Source organism: Heptranchias perlo, unplaced genomic scaffold (assembly GCF_035084215.1).
Source record: "Heptranchias perlo isolate sHepPer1 unplaced genomic scaffold, sHepPer1.hap1 HAP1_SCAFFOLD_487, whole genome shotgun sequence".
In the NCBI taxonomy this organism is placed as follows: domain Eukaryota; kingdom Metazoa; phylum Chordata; class Chondrichthyes; order Hexanchiformes; family Hexanchidae; genus Heptranchias; species Heptranchias perlo.
The window spans coordinates 40,693-53,026 of NW_027139502.1; the positions used below are offsets into that span (position 1 = coordinate 40,693).

Consider the following 12,334-nt stretch of genomic DNA (forward strand, 5'->3'; position numbering starts at 1 on the left):
ACTGCTCGCTCGATATTGCACCGTCACACATTCCCCTCAGTCGGCGGCTGCTTTGAGTTGAGCTGTTGAGGGGACCGAGAGATGAAGTCCCGCTCCGGGACAATTTAATGCTTGTGGAGTCTCAGAAGTTGAAACTCGCTGAGCTCAAAAAGCGTCATTCAACTTTCCGTGGGTAATTCTGGTGAAAAATTATTTAGGGAGATGCTGGGAGTTGAACCCAGGACCTCAACACATGCGAAACATGCGCTCGACCACTGAACTAAATCCCCAGATTAAAGAAACCTCTCACCAAGGAAAGAAGAACTGATTGTCCTCATTTTATGAGGCCACCCGTGGTGGGTGTGCACTCCGCTCACTGCATTTTACTGGAAAAATAATCAATTTATATTATGTAACTATCCTCCACTCTGCATTTTACTGGAGAAATAATCAATTTATATTATGTAACTATCCCTCCAAGTGTCTACGGTGCGGTCTCTCTCTCTCTCTCTTGCTGTGATCTGTTGACTGAAAAGTTCTCTTCTTCCTTGCCAGAATCTTGTGCGCCTTCCTCAGCTTTTGAGGTCTCTTCTTATCCCCTTTTTCAGTTTATGAGCAGTTCACTCTCACATCCACATCTCTCAGCCTGACCATTATTCATGTCTCTCAACCTTCAGAAGTTACATTCCAAGCATAACTCCTGGTCCCATCCGTGCCTTGTTGTTCCAGACTTAACAGAACCTTATTGAGAGTTTACATTGCCAGCCTTCACAGAACCGTTTGTTTTAACAGACTTCTACTGACTGGCTTGTGGAGGCTTGAGATAGAGAGGCCTGAGCCTGAGTGACTCCTTGATTTAATGAACCTTCAGTCCCTTTATCTACATGTCTTTTAGACATTATGCTATTACAGCACATTCCTCCCTTAAGTCTGTTCATTCCCACTTTACTGTTGTCAGCATCCTTTTAGTTTTAACTGCAAACTTGACTATAATAACCATCATGCATCCTTCTCGGCCCACCAGCACTTTCTTATTGAACACACGTTACATGGTTCATTCTATATTAATACACAGTACAGTTTACATTTACAGATACATAGATTCACAGTACATTTTGTTCTACTTCTATTGATTATAATTATACTAAATTCTATCTGTTAATGGGTTAATCCTTACACGTTGTTCTTCCTGACTCTAAACACCATAGTTCAGTCCTGGATGTGATTAACTGAAGAATCCAACCCCTGCAGTAATATGTGAACTCGCTGGTGTCTCAGCACATGTGATGACTGAGTGAATCCCTTCCCACACACGGAGCAGGTGAACAGCCTCTCCCCAGTGTGAATGCGTGGATGAGTTTCCAGCTCTGAAGGGTAATTGAATCCCTTCCCACAGTCCCCAAATTTCCACGGTTTCTCCGTGGTCTGGGTGTCCTTGTGTCTCTCCAGGTTGGACGATCAGTTGAAGCCTCGTCCACACACAGAACACGTGTACGGTTTCTCCCCGCTGTGAATGGTGCGATGTTTTCTCAGGCTGTGTAACTGGTTAAAGCTCTTTCCACAGTCAGTGCACTGGAACACTCTCACTCGGGTGTGTGTGTCTCGGTGCTTTCCCACTCACACTGATGTTTGAAATCTTCTCCCACAGTTGTGGGAAAATCACCACTCGGAGTCAGACTTAAAGATTCAACATGCAGTTTATTGGACAAAGCTTTGGGAGAAGAGCTTGACACTCCGCAGTGTACGCAGTCACCTTCTCAACTTTGAAATGGTCGTTGAGCTTCTTTTATGCATTACAAGTACAGACATTTAGCAGCTATTACATTATTAGCCTTGCTTAGTGACACATTCGCCAATTAGGCCCCCACAGCAACAATTGACCTCCAATCACATTAAAACAACTGTTATCAACTTAAGACAGTCTGGTCTTTGTCTATTCAGTCTGGTTCTGTGGTTTTTATCAGTTCATTGTGCTCAGTCAGCATTTTTTAATGTCTTTTCACAGGGTCCATTTTGTTTAGCAGTACATTAATTTGTTAATCATCATTTGTTATGTTTAAGCTTTAATTATGGGTAGTCTGGTTCGCACAAGGCACATTTTAGTGTGGTCTCGGGGCAGTGACCGCAGCCACACACACACTAGTCGCCAAAAAGGTCATTTTTATCTTTAACCCAACAGCTTAAATTTTACTTTAACACCACAAAGTGCGTGAGTTGATGTGTCAGCAGTTCATTTCTGCTTTTAAAGCTCTTCTCAAAGTTACTGCATTAAAAGGTCACTCAATAGTGTGAACAAGTTGATGTCTCAGAAGGTGGGATGAATTCGTGAATCCCTTCCCACACACGGAGCAGGTGAACAGTCTCTCCCCAGTGTCAGTGTGTTGGTGTTTCAGATCATTTGTTTTAAAGCCCGTCTCACAGTCAGAACATTTCAGAGGTCTCTTATCAGAGTGAACTCGCTGGTGTCTCAGCAGGTGTGATGACCGAGTAAATCTCTTCTTACACAGGGAGCAGGTGAACGGCCTCTCCCTGGCGTGAGTGTGTCGATGTCTTCACGATTTGTATCTGCATTTAGAGCTCTTCGTGCAGTCAGAACATTCAAAAGGTCTCTCCCCAGTCTGAACAAGTTGATGTTTCAGCAGGGAGGATGAATGAGTGAATCTCTTCTTACACACGGAGCAGGTGAACGGCCTCTCCCCAGTGTGAACTCGCTGGTGTGACAAAAGTTGTGATGACAGTGTGAATCTCTTCCCGCACACGGAGCAGGTGAACGGCCTCTCCCCAGTGTGAGTGCGTCGATGAGTTTCCAGCTCTGAAGGGTAATTGAATCCCTTCCCACAGTCCCCACATTTCCACGGTTTCTCCATGGTCCGGGTGTCCTTGTGTCTCTCCAGGTTGGACGATCAGTTGAAGCCTCGTCCACACACAGAACACGTGTACGGTTTCTCCCCGCTGTGAACGGTGTGATGTTTTTTCAGGCTGTGTAACTGGTTAAAGCTCTTTCCACAGTCAGTGCACTGGAACACTCTCACTTGAGTGTGTGTGTCTCGGTGCTTTTCCACTCACACTGATGTTTGAAATCTTCTCCCACAGATAGAACAGACAAACATTTCTCCTTCCACATTCAAAGGCCGATGATATTCAGGTTCTGATGAATCGAGTGACTCTGTCAGATCTTGGCGTGCTGTTTGGTTTGAGTTTCCCTCTGCAAATCCTCCCCTTCTAATACCCTGCAAAAGGAGTTTATAAAAGTCATCACTGTAAGTACAGGATAGAAATTCAGAACAGACACTTCTAGTGTCTACAAAACATTCTTTCCTCTATTGTGCCTCAAAGCTGTAAATCCCCGTCCCACACACTCTCCCTCCTCCCTCTGCTGCAATCCAAACCCATCGCATCATCTTTCAGTGGCCCTCAACCATGAGTGAAAGGTTGAGAGAGTGAATGTGAGAGAGTGAAAGGGTGAGAGAGTGAAAGGGTGAGAGAGTGAATGTGAGAGAGTGAATGTGTGAGAGTGTGTGAGAGAGTGAGTGTGAGAGAGTGAGTGTGAGAGAGAGTGAGTGTGAGAGAGTGAATGTGAGTGAGTGTGAGAGAGAGTGAGTGTGAGAGAGTGAATGTGAGTGTGAGAGAGTGAATGTGAGTGAGTGTGAGAGAGTGAATGTGAGTGAGTGTGAGAGAGAGTGAGTGTGAGAGTGTGAGTGTGAGAGAGTGAATGTGAGTGAGTGTGAGAGAGTGAGTGTGAGAGAGTGAATGCGAGACATTGAATGTGAGAGAGTGAATGTGAGAGTGAATGTGAGAGTGAATGTGAGTGTGAGAGTGAGTGTGAGAGAGTGAATGTGAGTGAGCGTGAGAGTGAATGTGAGAGTGTGAATGTGAGAGAGAGTGAGTGTGAGAGTGAGTGTGAGGGAGTGAGTGTGAGAGAGTGAGCGTGAGAGTGTATGTGAGAAAGTGAATGTGAGAGTGAGTGTGAGAGAGTGAGTGTGAAAGAGTGAATGTGAGAGAGTGAGTGTGAGCACAGCAGTGGGCTCGGTGTGGAGAATGAAGTGGGGCAGGTGGAGCATGTTTCAGTGGGGCAGCAGTGATCATAATCTCATTCGGTTTGGAACAGTTATGGAAAAGGACAAGGGGACAGTCAAATGTGAAAATTCTTAACTGGAGGAGGGCAAATTCCAGTGAGTTAAAAAGGGATCTTGTCCAGGTGGATTGGAATCAAAAATTGTCAGGCAGAACAGTAATTGAACAGTGGGAGGCCTTCAAGGAGGAGTTGGTTTGGGTACAGAGTAGACAGATTCCCACGAGGAGGAAAGGAACCGCATCCAAAGCTCGAGCTCGGATGAATAAAGATATAGAGATCACCATTGCTCCTTCATTTACAGACGATCACTGACCGATCACCATTTCTGCTTCATTTGTAGACGCTCCCTGACAAATCACATATCTCCTTCATTTACAGATGCTCCCTGACCAATCACATATCTCCTTCATTTACAGACGCTCCCTGACTGATCACCAGTTCTTCAATTACAGACGCTCCCTGACCGATCACCAGTTCTTCAATTACAGATGCTCCCTGACCAATCACCACTTCTCCTTCATTGGCAGAAGCTCCCTGACCAATCACCATTTCTCCTTCATTTACAGACGCTCCCTGACCGATCCCCATTTCTCCATCATTTACAGACGCTCCCTGACCGATCCCCATTTCCCCTTCATTTCCCGGCGGGTAGTGAGGGGGGGATAATGTTCACTGTTTTATATTCGGGTCTGGGGCCGCACTCGGGGTTTGTAAAGCCTGAGCCTGGGCCTGAGCCCGGACCCGGGCCCCGGGGTTTATTGAGCCTCTTGCTCCGATCCTCTGACCTGCACCGAACGCGCTCCTCCCGCAGCCTCGACTGGCCGCGCATGCTCAGGACACACTGACCGATAATGAGTCACTACTGCGCCTGCGCTGTGGACTCCACTGATTCAGATAGGGCACAATCTGAACCGCGCTGCATGCTGGGTGATGCAGCCGCCATTAATGATCATAATATCAGGCCGAAAAACAAAGACATTGGAAGCAGAGAGAGCGCGTTTGGACCAAGGATAATAAAATAAACTGAAACCCCAGCGCTTCGAGCCATTAAAACCGGCACAAACACACAGCATAGAAGCCCTCCCCCCTCCACCCCGAATTTGGTGAACTCCAGAAAAAAAAATTTCAGTGACTTTTATTAATTTCGTTTTATTAACTGAAGGGTTCAATTTATGTTTATTTTCCAAATGCACCTCGGGACCGCCAGTCTCACCATTCATCCCGCCTGGCGATTAAGGAGAGATCCGGACCAATAGGAGGAGCGGAAATTTATAGGCATTTCATATAACTCGTGGGGTGTTGCAGGGATCAGTACTGTGGCTCAATTATTTACAATGTATATCAATGACTTGGATGGAGGAACAGAGTGTCTTGTGGCCAGATTTGCTGATGATGCAAAGATAGGTGGAATAGCAAGTTGCAATGAGGACACAACGTGTCTGCGAAGGGATGTTGCCTGGTTAAGCGAATGGGCAAAAATTGGCAGATGGAATATAATGTGGGAAATGTGAAGTCATCCACTTTGGGAGGAAAAAAATATTTTGCTTTTTTATTTGAATGGAGAAATACTACAAAATGCTGCAGTACAGAGGGATCTGGGTTTCCTCGTGCAAGAAAGACACAATTCAACATACAGGTGCAGCAGGTAATCCGGAAGGCAAACGGAATATTGGCTTTTATGTCTCGGGGGATGGAGTATAAAAGCAGTGAAGTCATGCTACAAATGTACAGGGTGCTGGTGAGACCACAACTGGAGTACTGCGTACAGTTCTAAGGAAGGACATACTTGCATTTGAGGCAGTTCAGAGAAGGTTCACTAGGTTGATTCCGGGTATGAAAGGGTTGTCTTATGATGAAAGTTTGAAGAGGCTGGGTCTATACTCAATGGAGTTTAGAAGAATGAGAGGAGATCCAATTGAAACAGACAAGATTCTGAGGGGACTCGATAGCGTAGATGCTGAGAGGATGTTACCCCTCATGGGGGAATCTAAAACTAGGGGGTACAGTCTCAGAATAAGGGGTCACCCGTTTAAGACGGAAATGAGGAGGAATTTCTTCTCCCAGAGCGTCGTGAGTCTTTGGAATTCTTTACCCCAAAAAGCTGTGGAGGCTGAGTCATTGAATACATTGAAGTCTGAGTTAGACAAATTTTTGATCAGCAAGGGAGTCAAAGGATATGGGGAAAGGGCGGGAAAGTGGAGCTGAGGTAAAAATCAAATCAGCCATGATCTCATTAAATGGCGGAGCAGGCTCGAGGGGCCGAATAGCCTACTCCTGCTCCTATCTCTTATGTTGTTATGGTAAATTGACTGGACGGCTGTGCGGACAGTTGGTCCTCCAACCAATCGGAGTGTGTGAGGGGCGGGAGTTGCGCCACTGAATGGGCGGTTCTAAGTCCAGATATCCGTCATTGTCTGAAGCATCATTTTTTAAAAGTAATTTATCTTAAGCTCCAGGAGAAAACTCGACCTTTCTGTTGTGGCTTGAAACAGATGAAACCAGATGAAGTAGAGCAAATATTTCAACATTTATTAGAAAAACACATTAATTAAGAACAGCCAACATGCATAATTTGAGATATCTCAATTCTACTGATAAAGGGAATGTAGTGGATGTTGTGTTGATGGATTGTGAAAAGGTGTTTGATAAGATGACGGACAGGAGGCTTGTTGATAAAATTAATACCCACGATATTAAAATGAATGCGGCAGTGTGGATAGGAAGTTGTGTAAAGGGCAGAAAACAGAGAGTAGTGGTTAATGGATGTTCTTCAGACTGGAGGGATGTAAACAGTGGTGTCTCCCAGGGTCAGTGTTGGGACCATTGCTCTTCTCAATATAGAGAATGATCTCAGCTTGGGTATGTGGGACACAAGGTGAAAATCTCGAGATGACTTCAACGTTGGCAGCGTGGGGAACTGTGACTTCATTGTAATGTGCACAGGTTCGTAAACAGGCAGGTGAAATTTAATGCAGAGAAAAGTGACGTGATACATTTTGAGAGGAAGAAAAATGAGATGAAATGTACACTAAATGGTCAAAGTTTAAAATTAGAGGAGCAGAGAGACTTAGGGATGGAAGGTTCTAAATAATGCATTGTCTTATTAATTAACAAGTCTGAGAGTCAGCAACTTTAATACATTATTGAGAAATATATGAGCAAATTCTCTTTCCTGTACTGTACCAGAGTAAACATGCAAATCCCCGTGTACACGAGATGATCCCGCTGGATGGAACCTCAGGCACCCTGAGCTTGATCTCCGGTGTCTCCAGTCCTGACTGTCCCTTACATCAGTATCCCCTCACTTTTATACTGTGTTGTGATCCATCTCTGTCACTGGAGCTGGAACTTTCCCAGTCTGTGGTTTACAAGGACACATTGCTTGGTTCCCAGCAGTTATTTATCTTCAGTAGCGTTCTCATGATCACTGAACTACCCTGCTTACTGTTAATTAGACTCATAGAATCAAAGAAATTCATGGTACAGAAAGAGGCCATTCGGCCCATCATATCTGTGCCGGCCGAAAAAGCGCTATCCAGCTTAATCCCACTTTCCAGCTCTTGGCCCATAGCCTTGTAGCTTCCGGCAGTTCAAGTATTCTTAAAATGCGATGAGAGTGTCCGCCTCAACCACCCTTTCAGGCAGTCAGTTCCAGACCCCCACAACCCTTGGGTGAAAGAATTTCTCCTCAGTTCCCCACTAAACCTTCTACCAATCACTTTAAATCTATGCCCCTGGTTATTAACCTCTCTGCTAAGAGAAGTGGGTCCTTCCAATCCACGCTATCTGGGACCCTCATAATTTTGTTCACCTCAATTAAATCTGCCTTCAGTCTCCTCTGTTCCAAAGAAAACAACCCCAGCCTATCCAATCTTTCCTCATAGCTAAAATTCTACAGTCCAGGCAACATCCTTGTAAATCTTTCTTGCCTTGTATAAAATGTCTGCTATTTGAAAGTCGTGACATTGATCAAAGTCCATGTTAAGTTTTCTTGCCATTTGTGTCAAGATTTGGAAAAGATCTGCTGCCTGATACTTTAAATATTGCCGACCTTTAACTGTAGCTCACAGTGTCTGAACAGTCACTGTTATCATTATCCTTTTATGTATCTCCTTGTACTCCACCTCCTTAACAGCACAAGCTGATCACAGCAATGTTTTCTTCAAATGGAATCCCAATGTGAAAAAATGCACAATTTCAAAGCGAAGCATCATGTGCAAGATTGGAAGGAGAGTGCGAGTGGAGATAATGGGCTTGGATCAGTGATCCCTTGAGCATTAAGACATTCATTATCTGAAAGAAGCCCGGAGATGAGATTTTTGTCTATATTTATCAGTATAGAAAAGAAGGGAGTTGAAATCCTTTTGTCTATTCATCCTGCTATCGACAAAATCCTTCGCCTCTCAATGCCCAGCATCTTTCTTTCCAACTCCCTGCTCTCTGCAGGGAAGGATTGGTTTCATTAATTCTCTGTGTTTTCAGCAAACATCTCATTCACCTCGCAGATCTGGCCGTGTCTTCTACTTATAAGTCATCCCATCATGTTAGCAACTCAAGATAAGCTGTTTTATGTTGATGGAATGCATTTGAGTCAGTTTTCTAGATCAATATGTCGAGGAATCAACAAGGGAACAGGCTATTTTAGATCTAGTATTTTGTAATGAGACAGGGTTAATTAGTAATCTTATATTAAATGATCCTCTGGGGAACAACCATCATAATATGATAGAATTTCACATTGAGTTCGAAAGTTTGAGAGTGATGTCATTAAGTCGGAAACTAGGGTCTTAAATTTAAACAAAACCAATAACGTAGTTATGAGGATTGAGTTGGCTAAGGTAGTTTGGGAAATTAGATTGAAAATATGATGATAGACAAGCAATAGTGAACATTTAAATAAATAATTTATAATTCCTCAACAAAATTACATTCCCTTGAGGGTTAAAAACTCCACCGGAAAAGTGGTCCAACCTTGGTTAATTGGAGAAATTAATGATATTTTAGGTTAAAAGAGGCTTATAATGTTGCCAAAAAGAATAGTAAGCCTGAGGATTAGGAGAGTTTTAGAAATCAGCGAAGGATGACCAAGAAATAGATAAATATGTATAAAGGAAGAGATTAGCGAAAGTAAACATGGGTCCCTTGGAGACAGAGACAGGAGAATTTATAATGGAGAATAAGGAAATAAAAGAGATGTTAAACAAGTATTTTGTATCTGTCTTCACAGTAGAGGACACAAAAATCATACCAGAAGTATTAGGGAACCAAGGTTCTAATGAGAGTGAGGAACCTGAAGCAATTAAGATTAGTAATGAAAAAGTACTGGAGAAATTAATGGGACTAAAAGCTGACAAATTCATTGGCCCTGATGGCCTACATCCTAGGGTTTTAAAAGAGGTGGCTGCAGAGAAAGTGGATGCATTGGTTTTATCTTCCAGAGTTCCCATGATTCTAGAAAGGTCCCCGTGGATTGGAAGGTAAGAAATGTAACCCCTCTATTCATAGAATTACATAGATAGAATTACAGCACAGAAACAGGCCATTCGGCCCAACAGGCCTATGCCAGTGTTTATGCTCCACATGAGCCTCCTCCCTCCCTACTTCATCTCACCCTATCAGCATATCCTTCTATTCCTTTCTCCCTCATGTGTTTATCCAGCTTCCCCTTAAATGCATCTGCTATTCGCCTCAACTACTCCTTGTGGTTGCGAGTTCCACATTCTCACCGCTCTCTGGGTAAAGAAGTTTCTCCTGAATTCCCTTATTGGATTTATTAGTGACTGTCTTATATTTATGGTCCCTAGTTCTGGTCTCCCCTGCAGACATAAGGGTCAACCACATAGCACAGAACAGGAGTCATAAGTCGGCCAGAGAGTAGATGTGGCAAGTTGCCCTTCCCTGAACTAGTTGGGTTCGTATGACAACCCACGGTTTGTTTTCTGGTGCTGTCTAATGAAGCACCAGATTTATTGAAGTCAATTTCACAACTTGTCATGGTGTAATTTGAGCTCATTATTCCCGGCTGCTAGTCCAATCACACAATCACTACACTACTGTACCCATAATAGTGTCCTTTGAACGGGCACTTAATAATTCGAGAAAGGAGGGTGAGAGAAAACAGGGAACTACAGGCCATTTCGCCTGACAATAGTAGCAGGGAAAATGCTAGAATCTATTACTAGGGACGTGGTAAAAGGGCACTCAGAAAATGATAATACGATTAGGCACATGAAACACGGTTTTATGAAAGGGAAAATTGTGTTTGACAACTCCATTAGAGGTTTTGAGGGTTTAGATAGCAGGGTAGATAAGGGAGAACCAGTGGATGCAGAATACTTGGATTTTCAAAAGGCATTCGATAAGGTGCCACACAAGGTTGTGACACAAGATTAGGGTTCATGGGATTGTGGGTAATATATTAACATGGTTTGGGGATTTGATGACGGACAGAAAACAGGAAGTGGGAATAAAGAGGTCATTTTGGGGTTGGCAGGTTGTAACTAGTGGGGTGCCGTGAAGATCAGTGCTTGGGCCTCAGATATTTACAATCTATATTAATGACTTAGATGAGGGGACCGAGTGTAATGTATCCAAGTTTGCTGACGATACAAAACTAGGTGGGAAAGTAAGCTGTGAGGAGGACGCAAAGAGGATGCAAAGTGATACAGACAGGATAAGTGAGTGGGCTAGAAGGTGCCAAATGAAGCATAAAGTGGGGAAATGTGAGGTTATTCACTTTGGTTGGAAGAATCGAAAAGCAGAATATCTTTTAAAATGTAAGAGACTACGAAATGTTGGTATTCAGAGGGATTTGTGTGTCCTTGTACACGGATCACAGAAATTTAACATGCAGGTGCAGCAAGCAATTAGGAAAGTAAATAGTATCTTGGCCTTTATTGCGAGATGGTTGGAGAACAAGGATAAGGAAGTCTTGCTGCAATATCGGGCTTTGGTGAGACCACATCTGGAGTGCTGTGTACAGTTTTGATCTCCTTACTTGTGGAACGATACACTTGCCTTAGAGTGGGTGCTAAAAAGTTTGGCTCGGTTTACTCCTGGGGTGAGAGGGTTGTCCTGTGAGGAGAGATTGAGTAGAATGGGCCGATATTCTCTGGAGTTTAGAATAATGAGGTGATCTCATTGAAACATATAAAATTCTAAAAGGACTTGACAGTGTAGATGCTGGGAGGCTGTTTCCCCTAGCTGGAGAGTCTAGAACTAAGGGTTATAATGTCAAGATAAGGAGTCGGACATTTAGGACAGATATGAGGAATAATTTCTTCATTGAGAGGGTTGTGAATCATTGGAATTCTGTACCCCAGAGGGCTGTGGATGCTGAACCATTGAGTATTTTCAAAACTGAGATCGATGGATTTTTGGGTGCCATTAATTTATGGATTGGCGGAGCAGGCTCGAGGGACTGAATGGCCAACTCTTGCTCCTTTCGCTGATGTTGGTCCGCTGGAAAAGCAGAACTTGCCAGCTGTTTTAAAACTTTTAGCCTGAACAGGGACTTGAACCCTGGACCCTCAGATCACTACCTGTTTTAAAAGTCTGATGCTCTACCGACTGAGCTATCCAGGCTCGCTATAGGATTGGTTTCCATCATACAGATTCATGGTGGGACTCTGAATTATCCCTATCGCTGTCGAATTCGGGGGAGTATCTCTTTTATACAATTCTCAGCAATGTGTTGAGGAGAATCCTTGTTTCTGTTGAACATGATGTAAGAAACATGGACAGCGAACTCGTGAGTTTACAATTCTACTTGTTTGTACAAAATGTCTTGTCATTCGTTCGCAGCAATTAAAAAAAAACACTTTACCCAATGGCTCAAAAGCTGAACTTGTTCCACACGGGAGCTGGGAAAGGCCTCTCGACATTTCAGCCGATCAACAATTGAAAGCTGAATAATTTCACCCGTTACACCGTGACACCAGGCAGCAGATTTGCCTCCCGAATTTTCCCTACACGACACTTCAAACCGATGAATCCCTGCTTCACGGAAAGAAGAATTGTGTGTTTGGTTCTTTAGATTTAAAGATGTCGTGCCGGCCGCTTTACCATTTCAGCTCTCGCCAATCGCCCCCTCTCCCTCCTATAAACAAATAAACTCTCGCCTGCTATTGCAAGACGGGAGGCCAGAGGAGCCTCAGTGCCCACATGGGGACATGAAGAAGTCGATGTGTTATGGAACCGGTTGTACCTTGAACTCCAGTCAAAATGTTTCGAAGTTTCAACTACTTTAGATGGTGCTGGAGCTCACAACCCCAGCATTTC

General features: G+C 43.8%; 1 protein-coding gene and 1 non-coding gene across 2 annotated transcripts in view; one reads left to right on the forward strand and one right to left on the reverse strand.

Annotated features, from left to right (window-relative positions):
* The window catches only part of LOC137313831 (zinc finger protein 79-like), a 172,404-nt gene that overhangs the window by 39,590 nt on the left and 120,480 nt on the right, over positions 1–12,334 (forward strand). The window lies entirely within an intron of this gene.
* Positions 11,554–11,638, reverse strand: trnak-uuu (transfer RNA lysine (anticodon UUU)). The gene is given in 2 exon segments: positions 11,554–11,589; positions 11,602–11,638. It is a non-coding gene; the product is annotated as a tRNA-Lys (tRNA).